The sequence below is a fragment of the Budorcas taxicolor genome, chromosome 3, assembly GCF_023091745.1.
Source record: "Budorcas taxicolor isolate Tak-1 chromosome 3, Takin1.1, whole genome shotgun sequence".
In the NCBI taxonomy this organism is placed as follows: Eukaryota; Metazoa; Chordata; class Mammalia; order Artiodactyla; family Bovidae; genus Budorcas; species Budorcas taxicolor.
The window spans coordinates 47,754,583-47,777,732 of NC_068912.1; positions in this window are offsets into that span (position 1 = coordinate 47,754,583).

Below are 23,150 nucleotides of genomic sequence, written 5' to 3' on the forward strand. Positions count from 1 at the left end.
CCAAATGACACTGTTCAACTTAAGCTTATTTGTCAACAGGCAAATTTCCTATAGACTGTATACACACACACACACACACACACACATACACATATATGTATTTTCGACCACATAACCAGTAACTTCTTTTCACTCTAAACTACAAAGAATAGAATTGAGGCCCTGGAGGGAACTTCGTACATTTTAGACTTTTCAGAATCCTAGAAAAAATATTCTGTTTCTCTTTAAAATAAAAGCAAACATAAAAGAGCCTAGCAGTGGGAAATAATTTCCTCAACTCGCTGCTGCAATAGACATTCTTAAAACACCAGTAAAACGGTAGGCGCTGGGAGAGGGCATCAGAGGGCAGACAGACTGAAACCAAAATCACAGAAAACTAACCAATCTAAACACATGGACCAGATTTTTGTCTAACTCAATGAAACTAAGTCATGCCATGTAGAGCCACCCAAGAAGGAGAGGTCATGGTGGAGAGTTCTGACAAAATACAATCCACTGGAGAAGGGAATGGCAAACCACTTCAGTATTCCTGCCTTGAGAACCCCATGAACAGTATGAAAAGGCAAAAAGATAGGACACTGAAAGATGAACTCCCCAGGTCAGTAGGTACCCATTATGCTACTGGAAATCAGTGGAGAAATAACTTTAGAAAGAATGAAGAAGTGGAGTCAAATAAAAACAACACCCAGTTGTGGATGTGGCTGGTGATAGATGCAAGGACTGATGCTGTAAAGAGCAATATTGCATAGGAACCTGGAAAGTTAGGTCCATGAATCACGGCAAATTGGAAGTGGTCAAACAGGAGATGGTAAGAGTTAACATCGACATTTTAGGAATCAGCTAACGAAAATGGACTAGAATGGGTGAATTCAACTCAGATGACCATTATATCTACTAATGTGGGCAAGAATCCCTCAGAAGAAATGGAGTAGCCATCATGGTCAACAAAAGAGTCCAAAATGCAGTACTTGGATGCAATCACAAGAATGACAGAATGATCTCTCTCCCTCTCCAAAGCAAACCATTCAATATCACAGTAATCCAAGCCTATGCCCAAACCAGTAATGCTGAAGAGGCTGAAGTTGAATGGTTCAATGAAGACCTACGAGACCTTCTAGAATTAACACCCCAAAAAGATGTTCTTTTCATTATGGGGGACTGGAAAGCAAAAGGAGGAAGTCAAGAAACACCTGGAGTAACAGGCAAAATTGGCCTTGGAGTACAGAATGATGGAGGGCAAAGGCTAACAGATTTTTGCCAAGAGAATTCACTGGACACCCTCTTCCAACAAAACAAGAGAAGACTCTACACATGGATGTCACCAGATGGCCAACACCAAAATCAGATTGATTATATTCTTTGCAGCCAAAGATAGAGAAGCTCTATAGAGTCAGCAAAAACAGGACTGGGAGCTGACTGTGGCTCAGATCATGAACTCCTTATTGCCAAATTCAGACTTAAATTGATGAAAATAGGGAAAACCACTAGACCATACAGGTATGACCTAAATCAAATCCTTTACAATTATACAATGGAAGTGAGTAATAGATTCAAGGGATTAGATCTGATAGAGTGACTGAAGAACAATGGACAGAGGTTCGTGACATTGTACAGGAGGCAGGAATCAAGATAATCCCCCAAGAAAATGAAATGCAAAAAGGAAAAATGGTTGTCTGAGAAGGCCTTACGAATAGCTATGAAAAGAAGAGAAGCCAAAAGCAAAGGAGAAAAGGAAAGATATACCCATTTAAATGCAGAGTTTCAAAGAATATCAAGGAGAGATAAGAAAGCCTTCCTCAGTGATCAATGCAAAGAAATAGAGGAAAACAACAGAATGAGAAAGACTAGAGAGGTCTTAAAAAAAAAATTAGAGATACCAAGGGAACATTTCATGCAAAGATGGGCTCAACAATGGACAGAAATTGTATGGACCTAAAATAAGCAGAGGATATTAAGAAGAGGTGGCAAGAATACACAGAAAAACCATACAGAAAAGACCTTCATGACCCAGATAATCACTATGATGATCACTCACCTAGAGCCAGACATCCTGGAATGTGAAGTCAAGTGGGTCTTGGGAAGCATCGCTATGAACAAAGCTAGTGGAGGTGATGGAATTCCAGTTGAGCTCTTTCAAATTCTTAAAGATGATGCAGTGAAAGTGCTGCACTCAACATGCCAGCAAATTTGGAAAACTAAGCAGTGGCCACAGGACTGGAAAAGGTCAGTTTTCATTGCAAACCCTAAGAAAGGCAATGCCAAAGAATGCTCAAACTACCACACAACTGCACTCATCTCACACACTAGTAAACTAATGCTCAAAATTCTCCAAGCCAGGCTTCAGCAATACGTGAACCATGAAATTCCAGATGTTCAAGCTGGTTTTAGAAAAGACAAAGGAACCAGAGATCAACCAGAGGATCATCGTAAAAGCAAGAGAGTTCCAGAAAAATATCTATTTCTGCTTTATTGACTATGCCAAAGCTTTTGACTGTGTGGATCACAATAAACTGTGGAAAATTCTGAAAGAGATGGGAATACCAGACCACCTGACCTGCCTTTTGAGAAATCTGTATGCAGGTCAGGAAGAAACAGTTAGAACTGGACATGGAACAACAGACTGGTTCCAAATAGGAAAACGAGTACATCAAGGCTGTATATTGTCACCCTACTAATTTAACTTATATGCAAAGTACATCATAAGAAACGTTGGGCTAGAAGAAGAACAAGCTGGATTCAAGATTGCCGGGAGAAATATCAATAACCTCAGATATGCAGATGACACCACCCTTATGGCAGAAAGTGAAGAGGAATTAAAGAACCTCTTGAGGAATGTGAAAGAGGAGAGTGAAAAAGTTTGCTTAAAGCTCAACATTCAGAAAATGAAGATCATGGTATCCTGTCCCATCCCTTCATGGGAAATAGATGGGGAAACAGTGGAAACAGTGGCTGACTTTATTTTTTGGGCTCCTAAATCACTGCAGATGGTGATTGCAGCCATGAATTTAAAAGATATTTACTCCTTGGAAGAAAAGTTATGACCAACCCAGATAGCATATTCAAAAGCAGAGACATTACTTTGCCAACAAAGGCCCGTCTAGTCAAGGCTATGGTTTTTCCAGTGGTCATGTATGGATGTGAGAGTTGAACTGTGAAGAAAGCTGAGGGCCAAAGAATTGATGCTTTTGAACTGTGGTGTTGGAGGAGACTCTTGGGAGTTATTTGGACTGCAAGGAGATCCAGCCAGTACATCCTCAAGGAGATCAGTCCTGAATATTTATTGGAAGGACTGATGCTGAAGCTGAAACGCCAATACTTTGGCCATCTGATGCGAAGAGCTGACTCATTGGGAAAGACCCTGATGCTGGGAAAGATTGAAGGCAGGAGGAGAAGGGGACAACAGAGGAGATGTTTGGATGACATCACCGACCCAATGGACATGAGTTTTTGTAAATTCCGGGAGTTGGTGATGGATAGAGGGGCCTGGCGTGCTGTGGTCCATGGGTCACAAAGAGTCAGACATGACTGAGCGACTGAACTGAACTGAACTGAAGAAAATCCCAATAAATGAAGACACCAAACTCAAATCTGGCCTCTTAATGAGTCTGTTAAATATGATGACAAGCTTTCTGATATAGTACCTTACATCGAGATAGTGTTGCTATTATGTCCCCTGAAGCATCTGATAAATGCTATTACAAGCCACAGATATAGAAACTTAAGCATAAAGTAAGAAAAGAAAAAAATGAGATAAGGAGCTAGGTTACTATTTTGTTGTATGACCAATTAATATTTTCAACTTATTGAAAAAGATCACAGAAATTCACTGCTTTCGATCAATTATAAAAATTTGTTTTATAAATTCTATAGTACAAAAAATATATATATTCACATTTTCCCTGTTGTAAAAAAGGGGACTTGTGCTAGATTCACCTTTCATGTCCAATTATTGTCTGGATCTTACAAATTCACTTACAAATCAACTGTAGTCCCATTCCAAACTAATGAGTTACCTATGATACCAGTGTCCAGTCTTGTTCTCAAAACAGTGTAAATGTATAGTATATTTTTGTTGTTGCACTGAATCTACAACAAATAGTTCAAAAATAAAAAGATAAACTATAGTCCCAGCGTTTTAGAATGCACTATTGCTTTTAAGAAGAAAAGTTAGAGACCAGTGCACATCTTACACCTTCAGATGGCCTTTTTTTGCAAATCATAGTGTGACAAGGAGGATGCAAAATAGCTTGTGGAACTGAGTTGGAAGCTTCTGCTTCTGCAGTAGTCTTTAATCATGTAGAAAAATTATGTTAAAAATGTCCTTCTAATATTGAGTAACAGCTGTGCTACGCATTCTGCTAGTACTAGCAATTCATAAATTAAAATAACTGGCAATTTTGCACTAAATTTATGTCAGCCAATGCATGGTCAATGTAGGATAGGATGTTAAATCATAAACATTAGAGAAGTTTTCCTAAACAAAAGACCAGCCCCATTAGTTTTAGTGGTTTCAATAAATGGTTAAATAAACCATCCAGTATATTCTAAGAGATTGTATTTTTTCTACTTAAAAAAAGTCTGAACAGATTAGCCTTAATTCACAATTGAAATTCTTCTTACTGCTGGGTGATAGTCAGAGGACAACCATATATCTCAAAATTAGACAAGCTCCTGCATATCTCAGATGCAATGCCACAGAGGGTCTGCTTTTTAGAGGCTGCTGTCCATGGAGGCAGCCACTGATTTGTGTGTTTACTTCTAAATTTGTTGTGTTTCCTAAAAGTAATGTGCTCTTTTGTGTTCAATCTGCACCTACTCTGCCATCACATATTCTTAAAGGAAGGGCCAGTGCCCTTCCCACTCTGTGTGTGTGTTTATTTAACCATTTATTTAAACCACTAAAATTAATGGGGCTGGTCTTTTGTTTAGGAAAGCTTTTCTGATGTTTATGATTTAACATCCTATCCTACATTGACCAGGCTTTGGCTGACATACGTTTAGTGCAAAATTAGATTAGAACTGTGAAAGAAGCTATTTCAAAGGTTTATACATACAGATGGTCTAATTTGGTGAAAGGAAAAAAATAAATAAATGAGTGGTGTGTGGAGCATGAAGAGAAAACTGTGGTAGAATACAGAAGAAATGACCTGCTTTGCAAAGACAAATCCTTGACAAAGAACCATCTACTGAACAAATTCTGATTATCCAAAAAACAAACAAAAGAAAGCACTAAAGAAAGCAGTCTTTAGTGCTTCTGGTTTAAATAACACATTAAATTCAGGCAGGAAAGAGTTTAGGCTGACTTCAGACTTCTTCAAAGCCACGTTCGCTGTCAGAAGAAAAGGAGCTGTTTCTACAAGATTCTCAGGGATCGTGTGGCTCAAAACATTCCACCCAGACAAAATACAAGTCAAGCGAAATGGCAACCTGAAATATTCTCAAACATGCTTCTGGATCTCTTCTACAAAGAAAAACAAAATTAGACTCCCATATTCTCTGTACAGATCTGATGAACACTTCATATGAAAACTACTCAAAACTCAAGAGTTAAATCCCTCAAAATGGAGAAGCTCCTGCACAATAACTGGAAAGGAAACCATCTGAATAAAACCAAGATTATTTCCTACAGTGACTGGTTAAAAATGTAAGGTAAATGTAAGCTGAATAACAAAATGATAATATACAGTTTTAATAGATATTAAATCTATATGGCTATTAAAAATTAAGAAGCCATTTAGTTTTATACTTTCTATAAAATATAGCAAGTATAAAGTGCTAATATCTTCATCTCTCACAGCAGAGATTGTTATTGATGAAGGTTAAAACATGTTATTAAAAGGACAACTTATATGCAATGTTTTTCACAAGTTTTTAGGATTAGAGGGCTCTCTGTTATGAAACAGTATCTTTGGGGTAAAGAAATATTCTGTTGGAGTTCAAAAATCCTTTTATTTCTTAGAAAATTCTTCTTTGTTAAATGAAATAATTGTTTTATTTAAAATAATTGTTTGTTGTTTAGTTGCTAACTTGCGTCCAACTCTTTGCGGCCCTATGGACTGTAGCCCTCCAGGCTCCTCTGTCTATGGGATTTCCGAGGCAAGAATGCTGGAGTGGGTAATCATTTCCTTCTCCAACGGATCTTCTTGACTCAGGGACTGAACTCATGTCTCCTGCACTGGCAGATGGATTCTTTACCACTGAGCCCCCAGGGAAGCCTGTTTAAAATAGTAGTAATATTTAATGTTGCTTCAAAAAGTTTTTCTCTTTATTTATTTGCCTACCTGACCACTGAACCATCCAACCTTATAGCAATAGCTTATGGAGTTGTTGACTAAGGATAATGCCTGTCATAGAGAAAGATGGAATTAGAAGTAGTTTACTTTATCCTCTATACTTTTCTGGTAGATTTTTATAATAAATAAATATATACATATATATATATATATCATTTTCATTCAGCAATATAATTATTCCCCTGGAAACAAAAAGAAGAAACAAGTAAAAAAAAGAAGAAAGCCATTCAAGAGCCCCTAAATATCAAAGTCCCTTTCTCTTTATAGCCCAAGATGACTTAACTGGTCATTGTCTACTTAAGCTGCAGGACAGAGCTCATCTTAATGTACTTTCTTCATTTGGGTATCATATTTTGAATTTAAGTAATTTGCTTTTAAATTTGTAAATTAATATTTTTAAAAGTTTTATCTTAGTAAGACATAAGAATTAAAGCCTTGTAATTCTTTGTCTCTCCTCACCTCAAGTTTTAGTCCCTTGAGCAATTCCTCTTAACTTTTATCATTGGTATTTCCCTTTTTATTCCACATCCCCCCATTCTTCCTTTGCAGGTTTAGAAATGTCTGTTTATTTAGTAATAGATGAGAAATTAGTTGATAGATACCACTCCCTAATTTTACTAATTTACCAACAATCCAAATAGTTTTTATATCATTATTAGTTTCACAGCAACATAGAATTTATTTCTACTTCATTTCTCCAGAAGTTTAACCATACAATTAAATTTTAATTTAAGGTTTTACATTTTCTCTTTCTAAAATGTCCATTTTACTTCCTTTTGTAAACTCAGCTTCTCTGTTCAAATTCTGCATCTCTGTGCCTTGTTTATGTATTCTTCTATCATATTTGTGATACCTATTCAGTGTTCCTGTCTACTAATTCTAATGTCTGAGTCTATTTCTCTGACTACTTTTTCTATTGATTAGTATTTACTTTACCTTCTATAGCTCTTAATTATTTATTATACTCTAGACGGGGGAGCCTGGTGGGCTGCCGTCTATGGGGCCGGACAGAGTCGGACACGTCTGAAGCGACTTAGCAGCAGCAGCAGCAGACATATATTTAAAAGAGTCTTATAAACTGAATAAAATGTTTGCCAGATGGGAATTTCGTAACTTGGTAACTGGTGTAAGAAAATGATCATTTCAACCTGAAAGTAGCTGACCTAGTTTGGGACTAGATTGCAACTTTAGTTAATTTCAACTTACCTCTTTTTTCAAATATCTTCTGGGTGAGATTTTCCCTGGATATGTTGCAATCTCTTCCTTCTTGCAAGATCTAAGAACTGTGAGACTACAGAGAGTTCTTTTTGCTTTCTAGCCAGAACTCTTGTCTTCCATGCTGTCACTGCCAAACATTCAACAAAAGTCCTGCTGGGGGAGGGAATCAGCAAGCAGAGAGAATGAGTTTTGTATCTAGGGGTTCTGTAGATCTAAAATGTCAGCCAACAATGTTATTAAATCTCTTGCATCTCCTTATCCCAGAAAGGTGCTTTTGCGTTTGTCAGGCTTAATTTTCAACTTACCTATACCTGGACTTTCAGACCATCCAGAGAGGAAAATCATCTGGTCCTTAGAAATGTCTTGTTGTCAAGATACAGTTCCTTCAGACTTCTTTATGTCTCCTATTCTCTAAAAGTGTTATAAAGGAAACGATTTTTTATTTTTTAAATTATTTCTTTTTATTATTTTCTAGGTGATTTTCCTTGACCATATTTTCTTTTTTTCATACTCATGTGCTTTCTTGTTTGTTTGTTATTTCTTCCTTTTCCAGTAAGGCTGTTCTCATTTTATTAAGGAAGTATTTTCCAAATCTCTTTCAGAACACTAATTAGATTATTTTCTATCCTTCAAAATATATCTTTTCCCATGGGAAAGATTTTTCTTGCTCTTTTTAAAAAAATATTTGAGCTTTTATCTTTTGCAGTAAGAATTTTCCCTGATGTCTAGAGAGGCTTATTATCCATTTAATTAAGGGACTACAGCAAATCTGACTGTGAACTCTGTAGAGGACTTGGCAGACTTTAATATGACTGGGTAAAAAGCTGACAGTTGAGTTTTCAGATCCCTAAATAACAGAATATGCATCATTTAACTCTGGGGTGTTATCTCTCCCATTGACTATCTTAGTTCCCCTCCCCCTCCACAAAGATGTTTTAGCTTATTTGAAGAGAAGTACTTGATTGCTTTCTACCATTTCACCTTTCTCCATGTGGGCTAAATTCCTTTCTTCCAGGCAATTTGTGGGCAGACATAGGAGCGCAGTAGAGAAGCTAACTATTCCTTCTACAGACATCCATTTCTACTTTTTGTAGACATATTTCCAACTTCCAAGCCCTACTGAGTTTCTGAAGATAAAGTTTGTTTAATCCTTGGTTGCAAATTTTCTGAAGTATCCTTGACTTTTTCTTTTCATTTCTGCCTTGTTGGCTACCAGTCCCCAATGTTTCTATGTTGTTTGTGTATGAGTGTCTGTTTGCACATGTGTCTGTGTGTGTGTAAGTGATGTGTTTCCAGAAAGAAAAGTTCTATAGAGCAACTAGAATGATACATACTTCCATCATCCCTACTTTGGAGGGAATAAATGCCTTTATATGTCCATTTTGTTTTATTTGAAGTCACGTCAGTAGAGAGAAAGAAGAGAAACAGATATTCACTCTGCTGCCTTGAAAGAGATGTGTTTTTTTTAATTCCTTTTTATTAAACAATAAAATTAGATTGCAATGATATAGTTTCATCTTAGCTGTAATCAAATACTTCTCTTCTTAGAAAAGTGAGAAGAAAGGGTCATTCAGAGACTATTTAACTAAAGAAGAACCTACAGAATATAAAAACAATTTCATACACTTCTTAATAGCTTTGGGAAACAAAATCAGATTTGCTTGAAAGGTGCTTTGTCTTTCCATTCTTTTAAAATATTTTAATGCACTGGACATGAAAAATCCTAAATGTACTTTATGAAAAGTTTTCAAGAAACATTTAGACGGAGGTAGGATTGTTACCGTAAGTCAGGTACGTATACATTCCTACAACTAAAATTAAAACTATATCAAAAAGCTAGAGACCATCAGACAGAGGATGGTAAATTATCCAGTGACAAGCTGGTTCTGTTGAGAAGAAAGCATGGAAGAGAAAAACAAAAACTATTAGTCAATGGAACCTTCTAATTCCCATCCTGATTGCGCATTTTTACTATGTGATTACTACTCAATCTTTCCAGTTTTACGTGAGAATCTTCCTTACTGGCCTTAAAAAAACAAAGAATACGCATTATCTCAAAAACCAAGAAGTCCATGAGTAGGAAGTCTTCACACTTGGTGAATCCTCCAGGTCATTAATAGCTTTAAGAACCCAGATTGTTTCCAATCTTTCTCAGAGTATGAGCTTATCTATTCCTAAGGGGACAAGCTCCTGTCATCACATGAAGATAGGACAATGGCAAGTAGAATGTGAGCTATTTCTTATGTAACACATTTGGTCTCCTAACTGAGATTTTCAACATTCATGAAGAACTAAAGAACCTCTTGATGAAGGTGAAAGAGGAGAGTGAAAAAGTTGGCTTAAAGCTCAACATTCAGAAAACTAAGATCATGGCATCCAGTCCCATCACTTCATGGCAAATAGATGGGGAAACAGTGGAAAGAGTGTCTGGCTTTATTTTTCTGGGCTCCAAAATCACTGCAGATGGTGATTGCAGCCATGAAATTAAAAGACGCTTACTCCTTGGAAGGAAAGTTATGACCAACATAGACAGCATATTGTAAAGCAGAGACATTACTTTGTCAACAAAGGTCCATCTAGTCAAGGCTGTGGTTTTTCCAGTGGTCATGTATGGATGTGAGAGTTGGACTGTGAAGAAAGCTGAGTGCCGAAGAACTGATGCTTTTGAACTGTGGTGTTGTAGAAGACTCTTGAGAGTCCCTTGGACTGCAAGGAGATCCAACCAATCCATCCTAAAGGAAATCAGTCTTGAATATTCATTGGAAGGACTGATGCTGAAACTGAAACTCCAATACTTTGGCCACCAGATGCAAAGAGCTGACTCATTTGTAAAGACCCTGATGATGGGAAAGATTGAAGGCAGGAGGAGAACAGGACGACAGAGGATGAGATGGTTGTATGGCATCACCGACTCAGTGGACATGGGTTTGGGTTAACTCCGGGAGTTGCTGATGGACAGGGAGGCTTGGCATGCTGCAGTTCATGGGGTCGCAAAGAGTTGGACACGACTGAGCAACTGAACTGAACTGAACTGAAGAGAAATGGAAAGGCTGGTGTATGAGTGAGAAGATGATAAGACGCAAACAACCCTGTTTTCATACGCAAATAGGAACGTACCATCTGGTGGGCTGCTGTCCATGGGGTCACACAGAGTTGGACATGACTGAAACGATTTAGCATGCATGCATGCATTGGAGAAGGAAATGGCAACCACTCCAGTATTCTTGCCTGGAGAATCCCAGAGACAGAGGAGCTTGGTGGGCTGCCGTCTATGGGATCGCACAGAATCGGACACAACTGAACTGACTTAGCAGCAGCAGCAGCATGTACCATCTGATGTGAAGAACTGACTCACTGGAAAAGACCCTGATGCTGAGAAAGATTGAAGGCAGGAGGAGAAGGGGACTCTGTTGAGAGGATGAGATGGTTGGATGCATCGCTAACTCAATGGACCTGAGTTTGGGCAAGCTCCAGGTGTTGGTGATGAACAGGGGAGCCTGGTGTGCTGCAGTTCATGGTGTCACAAAGAGTCGGGCATGACTGAGCGGCTGAACTGAACTGAGCAAAAAGAAAGGAATATCCTTTTTTTCTTTAGGCATAAAATAGCCACTGGGGCATTTTATGTAGAGAGGTCTCCATCACTTTATCTCTTTCATTGCCTAAAACTTCAGCAATGGCAGCTTCTAGGGGTAAGGGTAGGGTTAGTAGGGCCAATGGAATATACTACATAGCAAATAAAGCTAGTGTGCAAACACTTGAGCAAGAGTGAAGAATCTTCACATTCTCACCATAACAGAGGCATTGAAGATGGAAAACACAAGAGCTGTTGAGGAAGAGAGGCAAATGGCAGATGTCACTACAAAAGTTGCTGGCTCACTTTTGAGTAGATGTTAAGTCTTGTCTCAAGATTTATTTGTGGGAGCTGAAGTGTGAATTAAAAATGAAATAGAGGTCACACCCATCTTTGAGATGAGGGTATTTCCTGTGTCTTCTTTCTCCTAGGTGAAGACTTTTTTCTTCTCTCTTTTGTGAAGTTTTTTCTATAAACTTTTACATTGACTATGTAGCATAATGAATGTTTAATCCAGTTTTCACTTAATTTGTTGCATTATTATATATTTTGTGGTTTTAGTTTTCATGTAGGAAGTTTTAAGTAATGAGGGACTAGGTAGTCGGAGATGAGAACATAAACAATCCCAGTGAAAGTGTTAGTTGCTCTGTCATGTCTAAATCTTTGCAACCCAACTTGCAGGTAAAACATAAAGCAGATAGAGTTCAAAATGGGAAAGAATGGATTTCCAGATCAGGGCACTCTATCTGCCCTGGAGATGTCCTCATGAAAAGGATAGGGCCTCAGTAGCCATGTCTGGGATGCTTGGCCCTGCATCCTTTGGTCTGTGGGGTTGGTCACTCACTCATGTCTGGCCCTTTGTGATCCCATGGACTGTAGCCCACCAGCCTCCTCTATACATGGAATTCTCCAGGTAAGGATATGGAGTGGATTGCAATTCCCTTTTCCAAGGCATCTTCCTGATCCAGTGGTCGAACCCAGGACTCCTGAATTGCAGGCAGATTCTTTACTGTCTGAGCCATCAGGGAGGTATTATAATTAACCAAAGATGAACTATTGAGATCCTCTCTGCGGCCTATTTGAAACATGAAGGCAGAGACGGGGAATCTGAAAGTCACTGGAGCTGAATCATATTAATGGCAGTGCCTAGGGACAGACTAAGCGTCTGCTTGGAGTAGCAGCAAAACAGAGGTAGTGAAAAACTGGGGGAAAATGTGACGTTGCACATCAAAGTCAATCAAAACTTTAGACATTTAAAATCTTTATATTTTCAAAAATCAAGATAATAGCAAAAAAAAAAAATGACAGTTTTGCTGAGCTTCTTTAACTCTTGTATAGGTAGAGCTCTATCCATTACCTATTTTTCAGAGTTTAAGTCCCTACGGTCACCTTGATCCCACCGTTTCCTGATGTGACACTGTCCCCTTTTTCCTTTGGTTCTCTGAGTTCCACTATATCCTTCCTCAAATCCAATTTCTTGAAGGTTCTAGAGTGCAGTTATTTAGGCTATAAGATTGAAACTAAGGAAGCATAAATGTCGTAAGACACTGGTTCAGTGTCCTACAGTTTACAAAATGCTTTCATCTCACTATTTCATTCTTTCAAGAATCCTAGGAGATACAGATATTATTAATTTTGTTATACAGATAAATAAATGAATATTTAAAATAGCAATAATTATGTGCCCAGTAAGCTTTAAAATCCATTATAGAAAACTAGTTCCACATTCTTTTTGTCAAGTCAAACCAGCTGGCTTGGAAAATTTATTGAAAGTAAAGACTATATATATCCTGGAGATCAATTCAGATGAAGCTAAAAATCTAGTATTTTAAATTAATTACTGAGTCCATTTCTGCTGTTTGCAACCCAAACAATTTCTGATAATAAAATTAAGTAAAATAATACCAAATAGATCTAATAACAGTAAACTTTCATCTGAAATTTATTACCACATTTATCAACTACAGATATTATATAAAATGATGCTAGCACAATACTTTAGTAATACTAAATTTACATAAACTGTAGTATTGGAACCAACAAGCCCAGTTTGTGTTTGCTTCTGTCTCAGAAGGTTTTGATAGAGTGATGAAAAATACCCTGGAAAGGTATATGTTTATATTTCTGTAAATACTATTCAGGGGTGTATATATATATATATATATATATATATATATATATATATATGATTAGTGATAAAGATGGGCCTTTGTCCAATTAATGTAATGCAAAGGCTATTGATCCAAACAGCAGACATAGTACATAGAATATTTGCTGATTTTTATTCATTTTATTTTGACAAATGCTCTACTGTTTTATTTTTGTCCATGTTTACGTCACAAACTATTCAATGTTTCTCCATTCTCTCCCAGTATTGCACTATTACCACAAACTTATGAGCAAAAGTTGAGTATTTTAATTGGAGGATAAGAGTGAAGTAGGCAACTTTGGATGAAAATAGGAAGTATAGAGAATCAATAACACATTTGAACATATCTATTGTATACAAGGAAGTATAAGCAGCCCTTCCGAAAGGTAAAAATAATATGTGTGTTGAGCTATTTGCCTTTCTCTGACTCCGGGATGCCTCACTTAATCTTCATAGCCCCATTTGCAAGAATTGAATATCACAGATTTTTTAATATCATCCAAACAGCAATAAGGTGGAAACACACCACAAATAATCCTAAATAACTGTTGCCTTTCTCTTTCTTCTTATGAAGCATCTTTCTGCTGTTAATAATGCAAACTGTTCCTGATTTATGGCTTCAGATGCTTTACGTAATACCAATAACTTCAGGGTCAGTAGTGCCTGCCGAGTATAGCCTTGTTAATCAGTCAAAATGATTTCATGTGTTTTCTTAGATGCATCAGAAAGGGTAAAGGATTTATAGGTGATATCATTTTATGTGCCACTGTGGTGTACAGTATTGTCACCATGTGTTAAAACTAGCAATGGTCTTCATTGATTTTAATCAAAGTCATAACCATCTCATTCTCCCTGCCCCCCAACACATAAAGATAAAAGAAATCTGAAGGCATTTTATATGGTGACTGAAACTACTTTTAGTCATTATCAGTTTCATAGCCAACCAAGATAAAATGCCACTTCTCACAGATCATATGTCTTTCTCACTAAAATTCAAACCAGAAACACTGACTGCTATTGAAATGAGAACATTTTAAAGGTGGAGGGGTTCTTATAAATAACCACTGCTGAAGAGACTTATTTGCCTCATTTTTCCAGGAGTATTTTGTTTGTGTAATTTTATTCAACAAAGAGCTTACGTTTTACGTGGTGATTCATTCACATATCAGAAATGCAATAAAAATCTCATAGCCAAGAAGATAGAATTATAGCAAAGGAGCAAAGGAAAGATAAGCCAAAATTGAAACATGTCAGAGTAGATCAAAGGCCCCTCCATCACCCTTCCAGTGAATCGGATTCGCTCCTCCAATAGGGTTGCTTTAGAAACCCATCTACAACTGTCTCAGTATGAAAAGAAGACATTCATTCATTTATTTAATCAATCAATCATGTGTTTTTTCACTCAACATTTAGCCAGCAAACATACACAGAATCACATCTACATGCCAGGCATGATTGCCAGAGGCTTCTGATTTAAGGTTTTCATAGTCCACCAAGAAGGATAAATACAAATAATAGCAACAGTAGTATTATATGCAAACTGGTCACCTGGAAGAGAGGTCGTGATCAGATCTGCTGCTGAGGAGTGAGTGGTGATCAGATCCAGTGTCACAGCAAAGTCTTCCCAGGGATAGCTTCTTTGCTGCAGTATTCTTAGCACCTAGCCTAGTGATGGATTCATAACAGAGATTTGTCATTGACACAATGTGGAAGCTTTCTGTCTCACAGGCGTTCTACTAGTAGCTATGTCATGCTTGGATCCTACCTTGACCACCACCTTCTCCTTCCTCATTAGCTGAATGATCCAAATGTGTAAACACTTTACTCCTACTGGGTCAGACATAGTACTCTATCCACCTCTTGGTTCAGGAAGAAGCATAAGACTCAAGCTGGAAAAACTAAGTTCCTTCTCTATTGTTGTTGTTTAGTGGCTAATTGCATCTGACTCTTGTGACCCCATGGACTATAGTATGACAAGTTCCTCTGTCCATGGGATTCTCCAGGCAAGAGTACTGGTGTGGGTTGCCATTTCCTTCTCCGGGGGATCTTCCCAACCTAGGGATAGAAGCCAGGTCTCCTGCATTGCAGTAGGATTCTTTACCACTGAGCCACCTAGGAAGCCCCTCTGTTCCTATTACTCATTTATTTGTTTATTTATTTATTTTTTACTTTAGTTGGAAGAAGGAAGCCCTTTCCTTTCGGGTTCCTCACAGCCCATACCTGTGCCTAACATAATGATAAACATTTAATGGGTCCTCCATATATATTTATTGAAAGAAAGATTGTGTGGTTGTGAAGTTGTCAGGGTATAATTCTGGAACTTCTAGGAATATGGTTCTACACATTGTGAAAAGCACACTCTAGAAAAAGGATGGTGAGAGGCAGAGGGAAAGTATGAACAAGGAAAGAAGGTTTAAAGGTGTCTCTAAGTCCGATTCTGCCATCCCTATGCCCACTCAACTTTTAGCCTTTTTTACTGACATGTTTCAATAAACTACTGCACATTATTGGCACCTAGGAGAGTCTAACACATTATTCAGTAAGTCCTTGTTGAAAGATTTTCTGGCTGATGATTGAATAAATGAATTAATAAGTGAACAGATAAAGCACATTTCTACAGAGGGTACAATAAGCTGATGTACCAAAATGGGGCTTACCGGATATGGTATTTTAGCCCACAGCTCATTTTTATCTTCTTACATGCATTGCAAGAGTCAGTAAGTGATAAGCAGCATTTCCCAAAGTTCCTTGAAGCTGGAAGATTGTTTACAGCTTTGACATACTCCTTTCCCAATTTGGAAGCACTCTGTTGTTCCATGTCCAGTTCTAACTGTTTCTTCTTGACCTGCATACAGATTTCTCAGGAGGCAGGTCAGGTGGTCTGGTATTCCCATCTCTTGAAGAATTTTCCACAGTTTGTTGTGATCCACACAGTAAAAGGCTTTGGTGTAGTCAATAAAGCAGAAGTAGATGCTTTTCAGGAACTCTCTTGCTTTTTAAATGACCCAGCGGATCTTGGCAATTTGATCTCTGGTTCTACTGTCTTTTCTAAATCCAGCTTGAACATCTGGAAGTTCACAGTTCATGTACTGTTGAAGCCTGGCAACCAGTCCATCCTAAAGGAAATCAGTCCTGAATATTCATTGGAAGGATTGATGCTGAAGCTGAAACTCCAGTACTTTGGCCACGTGATGTGAGGAACTGACGTTTGAAAAGACCCTGATGCTGGGAAAGATTGAAGGCAGGAGGAGACAGGGATGAGAGAGGATGAGATAGTTGGATGGCATCACCAACTCGATGGATGGCATCACCAACTCGATGGACATGAGTTTAAGTAAGCTCTGGGAGTTGGTGATGGACAGAGAAGCCTGGCGTGCTACAGTCCATGGGGTGACAAAGAGTCAGACACGACTGGGTGACTGAACTGAAATGAATGACATACGAGTACATGAGGTTTGGAAGGATAATGTGTGATTAGGCATATCATTGCTTCTACTGGTCTTGGTAATTAAGGTGGAAAGAAATATGTGTTCTGAATCCTGAGCGTGTTCAGAAGTTTCCTGGGTATGAGAGGCAGCTGTGGCAATGCAGGGCTAGTAGCACCTTCCTTGTTCTGACAGTACATGCTTAAAATTCTACAGCCTGATGGAGTCCCCCAGATTCCTCTCCTTTTGTTCTTCTTAGTGTTGCAAACACTGAGTACTTAAAAAAAAAAAAAAAAAACAAAAAAAACCTGAAAAGTATGCTGAATTCTGACTTATGAGCACGATATTTACAGGGACTTAAGGTTAAATGGGATTGCAATGTACTAGTTCTCCCAGTTGCAGGGATGGGTAGGGAACTTTGTTCCCCACCTCTGCCCACCCCACCCCATACAGGGAACATCCTCCTATGTCTATAGACCTTTTTTTTTTGTCATAATTCAGGAAGATGATGCTACTAGCATCTGGCATCTAATGGGTAGAGGCCAAGGATACTGCTGGATATCCTATGATACACAAGACATGAGACCACAGAACAAAATGACCTAGCACTAAATATCAGTAAAATAATGCAGAGAAATCCTGGGCTAAAGTCAGTTTCAACTGTTATAGCTAGAGAATTAGGCTCTTCATCGTTGAGCAAGACCAGATTGTATAGAGTCACACACAGTGTTAAAAGTGTGAACAGATCTCTCTCTCTGACACCTCCCTATTTGTCTTCTACCAAGTTTTCGATAGTTTAAGTCTCTAGATTCTGGATTTTAATGTGTAGAACTTTAACAGACTATACTACCGTGAATTTTCTCTATAGAGACTAGCTTCTAAGAATTTCCTGACCTTAAGACAAGCAATAGCCACGGACTTTATTATTTCCCTTGTAAATTTAAAAATTTAGTAAAAATTCCCTGGGCTTCCCTTTTGGCTCAGCTGATAAAGAATTCACCTGCAATGCGGGAGACCTGGGTTCAATCCCTGGATTGGGAAGACTCCCTGGAGTAGGGAAAGGCTACCCACTCTAGCATTCTGGCCTGGAGAATTCCTTAGACTGTATAGTCATGGAGCCCAAAGAGCCAGACACTACTCAGTGACTTTCACTTTTCCTTTAGTAAAAATTGCTTATAGGAATACTGTAATCATTTTGTTGTCTACAGATGCCTCCAGTCTGGAATACCTTGAGAGATTTCATGCATGCTATCATTTTGGGAGTTGTTTGGAATTTTTATTAAACACTCTATGAAAGGATATTAATTTTAACTCATCACTTGGTTACAATGATCTCAAAACTTAAATGGTTTAAAGTACACAAAAACAAGAAGAGGACAGCATAAAAATACTTCTTATATGTTTATCTCAGCCCCAATATTTTTTAGTGAATACAAATGAACAAATCTTGAAGGTCTTGAAGGAATTAGAGATTGTCATGATTGTTTACCATAAAAATCATTCAAGGGTTAAAAGATGGCTCCTCTTTGATAATCTACAATCTCTGATCCTACAAAGCAAAATGCAGAATGATGCTAGCACAATGAGAGACAGGACAGCTGGGATCAAGAGATTTAAGAAGCCACAAACAAAAACTAAAACAAACAAAAAGCATGTCAAAAGTGAATTTCTAAATATTCATTTTGGACGACTGAGTTTGAAGTGCTTTCTGGGCACTGCAGATGGCTCAGGGATTCAGGGCAAACAAAGCAACAATTTCTGCATAGTCACAGCTACTCAGCCATGATAGCCAGAGGCCCAAAACTCCAGGGATCTGAGATGATTCAGCTAGATCCCTTTACCTGCCAAATTCTATGGGATCTTATGGAGAAAAATGAGGGTGAAAGGATTGTAGGAAACATGTTGTCTTTACTTCAACATCCACATGGCGTTTATCCCTGGGGAATGACCCTTTAAATTCCAATTATAGATTCATTTATGATAAAAAAAATGTTTTTGAAGGAAAAGAAGGACATACAAAATTTCTGAGATAGTTTGATCCCAAAATTTAAATTAACAAAATTAAGCAAATAGAAAATCTTGCCCATTGTAATCAAGTGGAAATTGTTAACTGATTACAGGGAATGGTCTGAGATGTTTAACTCTAAGAAGCAACCTGTTTCTTTGTTCGAGTCAGGGGTATGACCTCATCACACAGAGCTAATTCTTTGCATAATAGCTTGGAGGAAAGAAAGAGCCAAACTACATCACTTACTGCCTGTCTTACTGTCAAGGGAGAGCTAATACTCATACAGGATAATAAAAAACAGTATTAAACTGCATCTTTGAACAATCAAAAATAACACACAAAATGGAATCCAAATAAAAGGCTAACAGCTCTTTCTGTAACAGGAGATAATTTTGCCATTTACAATGTATCAGAATGATAGACCAGACTTTTCATTACACAGATATTTTATTGAGCGCCTACCATATGCTGTGCAGTTTAGGTGCTCTGGATACATGCACAAGTCAATAAGAGAATGCTTTTATTCTGAGTTTAGTAGCTAAGATAAAATAAAAAACAATATAATAAAAGTCTGTATATGGCACATATAAAAGAGTTAGAGACTATATCAGCATGAGTTGGAAGATGTCAGGGAGGATTTGATGGAGAGGGTAATAATGAAAAGAATCTTGAAGAAATGGAAACATTTGAACTGACAGAAACAGAAGAGAACTTTTTGTAAAAATAAGTCAGTCATAACAAGGGAATAAAAACCAAGACACAGTTGAACATATGCACAGACCAGTATGTAGTTTGGTTTAGCTGGGACTAATGAAACTGTATGAAACACAAAATAATATATACTGCTACTGCTGCTAAGTCACTTCAGTCGTGTCTGACTCTGTGCAACTCCATAGACGGCAGCCCACAAGGCTTTCCCGTCCCTGGTATTCTCCAAGCAAGAACACTGGAGTGGGTTGCCATTTCCTTCTCCAATGCATGAAAGTGAAAAGTGAAAGTGAAGTCACTCAGTCGTGTCCGACTCTTAGCGACCCCATGGACTGCAGCGCACCAGGCTCCTCCGTCCATGGGATTTTCCAGGCAAGAGTACTGGAGTAGGGTGCCATTGCCTTCTCTGAAATATATAAGGAAGGGTTAAATAATATATAAGGAAGGGTTAAATCTGAGACACATGGACTTCTAGGTCTATAATAGATTTTAGAGACCCTGGAATTTAACTGGGCTTCCCTTGTGGCTCAGCTGGGGATGAGTTTAATTAATTTTCCTTACAGTTGAGATAACAAAGGCCAAGAAAGATGAAATTTACTTATGCCAGGTGATGATGCAAAGTGATAATCCTAGTAGCCATGGATAAATGTCCATGTTTTTGCTATGGCATCTTGAAGAGTAATTTCTGGGTGTTCTTAAATACCAGGACAAAAAGGCTGTACTAATTACTTTAATTTGGTAATAAATCCTAATGGAACACTAAAGATCTTCGAGAACAAAAATGATACCATTGAGAATGAATCTTGGGAAACAGAGGAAGGAGAGCAGAAGGGTTTTGGAGAGATGTGAAGGACAGATTTTAACTGTAAACAAAACAGAAGATTAACCTCCCCATGGTCTACTTAGATTATACATAGACATAAAAATCATCCTTCATATATTCTCTAAAATAGCTTTGGCCAGTCTTTATCATAGCTTTGAGAATGTGCACTGGCAAACCTGTTTCAGAAATCAAAGATGTCTATGTCTAAAAGCATAGCCCAGTCGGTTATGAATTTTTTTTAATGCTGTTTGGTTCTAATAATTTCTGATTCAGTCATAAGCATATGAAAACCCTGGGTAAACAAATCACTCAAAGGAATTAGGGGAGAATTCTAGCATTTATTAAAGCAGTCATATTTCATAAACTGTAGGTTTGGGGAATAGAAAACAATATTTTTATTGTAGTTTAAAATAATCTTCACTAAGAATTCATAATATTCTCCGAAGTTTGATAGCACACGTGGCACATATGTACAGATATATAAAATACGTGCTGTTTGTCTCTAATTAGAAAGCAATGTAAGAAATGTATTACCTAATGTAAAACTGAAATAGTCAAAATAATTTCAGTGTAGTCAAAATCATGATCAAATATAATTTAATATCTATTTTGATTTTAATCTCAAAAAGTATTACCTAATTTCTCTGGTCTCACACAAAAGCAGATGAATCAATGTTTCATATGATGACTTTCCACTTAGAAACCCCTGAAAAAGCTCTCCTAACTCACATACCAGATTCAGTCTTGCTTCCCTTTTGAAGATTCAATATCTAAGGAAATATACTAATAAGCTCTTATTTTAGGTAAAACTGAAAAGAACATTAAAAATCTTGAGAAACTTTTAGACCATGATTTCATTAAGGAATCTTGAGATTAGAATAAAAGTAGTCATCATTTGGGGGCTTCCGGAGTGGCTCAGATGGTGAAGAATCTGCCTGCATTGCCAGAAATCTGGGTTCGATCCCTGGGTCAGGAAGATCCTATGGAGAAGGGAATGGCTACCCACTCCAGTATTCTTGCCTGGAAAATTCCATGGACAGAGAAACCTGGTGGGCTATAGTCAATGGGGTCACAAAGAGTTGGATACGACTGAATAATTAACATCATCATTTATCGTTTCAATAACAGATGCCATTTATTAAGCACTTAGTTAGTGTTTTGCTTGCATTCTCAATTATTCCTTAAAACAATCATGTGAAGTAAATATAGTTATTACCTCCTTCAAAATACTAAGTTGCCCAAAGTAACCCATATTGTAACCCGGTTTTTTCATCTGGCTTCAAGCTCATTCACTATTCAACCCATAGCCACAGTGCCTCCCACCATCAGGGATTATTCAGGTGCAAGGAAGGAGAAGTACTACACTCAAGTCAGCTTGAATAGAAGGGATTTAACAGGAAGAGATGGGGAAGCTTTGTGGAAAGCCTGCTGATGAGAGAGATCATGGAACATTCAAAGAATGAAAGAGGCATAGCATGGCTGAAAAGGAGGAGGAGCAAACATGGGTGAAGCTTGGAGAGTGGACAGCGGCCACATCAAGGAGAGCTTTGCCAGTCATGCATTCAGAACATGTGTTTGGTGGTGAGTTAGGCACCATCATAGCAATTACGATCATAGACTCTGCCAACAGCCAGATCTTAATTTGAAACCCAGCATCCCTCTAAACTGGCTGTGCAATCTTGGAAAGTTACCCTATTGTATAAGCAATACCTCCTTCTATAAAATGGACACAGAGCATCTTTCTAAAATGGGTTTAAGGATTTATCACAAGGTATACATACCCCTCAATGGACTTGAATACTCATGACTCAGTGAACATGAATCTGAGCAAACTCCAGGAGATAGTAGAGGACAGAGGGGCCGGGAGTGCTGCAGTCCATGAGGTCACTAAGAGTGGGACATGAAGTAGTGACTGAACAACTGCACCTTATACCATGTTACTGATTACTGCTTAGTCTTTCCTTACGCTTGATCTGATGTCAAACTTCCATGATACATTCAAAAACATCTTTCACAAATGTATCTCTCAGTATAGAAACTTTCACTAAAAGGAAACTGGTATCCCCACCATCAAACATTTCTTCTACTGTAACTCTCCTATGTCATTACTTATTCTAGTTTCCATTTTCTCTCAACAATAATTTACTAACCATGCACTGTTTCAGATACTATGCTAGACATTATGAATGTACAGATAATTAAAATATGTCTTCTAACCTGGAGGAACTTTCATGACAAGGGGGTAGAAGAAGTGAAATGGTTGCTATATGTTATTTTGTATCAGGAAAAGGAAAAGAAAATTTTCATTGCGTAGTTATCATATTCCAAGCAAGACACTGCATGCTTTTGTGCATTGTTATCAGATCTTAGTCCTTATTACAACTTTGTAAGTAGATTTTTTTTCCTCTGATAATTGAGAAGGGAAACCAGCTCAAGTAACTTGCTCAAGTTTGTGCATTTACTAGGATAGCAATCCATCACTTAAACTCTCACTCTAAACCCAAGCTCTTTCCACCTACAGTGTTTTTTTCCTACCAAATCTCCAAATTGTACTAGTTTCACTCTATTAAAATAAGGAGCAAAAAGTTATCTTTGGTTTAACAACAAGGAATTTCTTGGTGATCTTGATCAGAATAGTTTAGTAAGGTGAAAGAAGATGTTAGTGAAGGAGAGAATGGATACAGTATTTGGAAAAGGTATAAAGTTGGGGAAGATATTGTTTTAGTCTCTATTTTATTGGCTTTCTCTATCGCGATGGACACTCATCTCTTCTTCCTCTTTACACACATTTGTTTTTCTTTGAACATTATATTCCAGACTCTGAGGGCTCCTCTTCTGCTGCTTATCCTTTAAATGTTAGTGTTTTAGGATATCTTTGAATTTTTGATCCAGTAAAATGACTTAACCTCAGCCCTATATGCTGCTGCTAAGTCGCTTCAGTCGTATCCGACTCTG